Below are 629 nucleotides of genomic sequence, written 5' to 3'. Positions count from 1 at the left end.
CCCAGGGACCGGCACCGGCGGCTCCTCTTCGGCGGCGGTTTCTCCTTCGCGAATCTTCTGGGGGGAGGGGACCTGACTGTGCTGCCGCGGAGCGCGCGGAGCCCGTCCTCTCACGCGGCGGGCGGCGGCGGCGGCGCGAGACGCACAAAGAGGGAGGAGAGAGGGCGCCGCGGGGGCGGGTCGGGGGCGACGGGGCCGGAGCCTGGATTGGGCCGGGCCGAGGCAAGGGGTCGAAATCGGCGGCCTCCGATTGGCGGAGCCTTAGCCCTTCTCGATGCGCGCTGGGATTGGCCGGACCGTTAGGCCAGGCGAGGAAATGGCGGCTGAGGCTGGAGAGCTGGGAGGTGTCGCAGCGCGCACTTCATTTGTTACTGCGTGAACTGAGCTCGGAGTCCAGAAGGGAGGGGATAGGGTGGGGCAAACTCTGTGACGTTTGGGGCCAAGAGCTCTTCCATTGGCTGGAGTTGATGGAGTCAATCAAACTCGGTTGCGTCGTAGTGTCATGGGATTGGCTGTCGCTGGTTCGATTCTTTAGTCTACTCCCTTCCCCCGGGGAGTAGTTTCGCTGGGTTTAAGCGCGAGGTCGCAGCGCAGAAGCCCGGGCGAAGGAGATTTAGGGTCGCGGGGAA

Source organism: Neophocaena asiaeorientalis, unplaced genomic scaffold (genome assembly GCF_003031525.2).
Source record: "Neophocaena asiaeorientalis asiaeorientalis breed wild unplaced genomic scaffold, Neophocaena_asiaeorientalis_V1.1 scaffold43, whole genome shotgun sequence".
In the NCBI taxonomy this organism is placed as follows: domain Eukaryota; kingdom Metazoa; phylum Chordata; class Mammalia; order Artiodactyla; family Phocoenidae; genus Neophocaena; species Neophocaena asiaeorientalis.
This window is presented reverse-complemented; position numbering follows the sequence as displayed.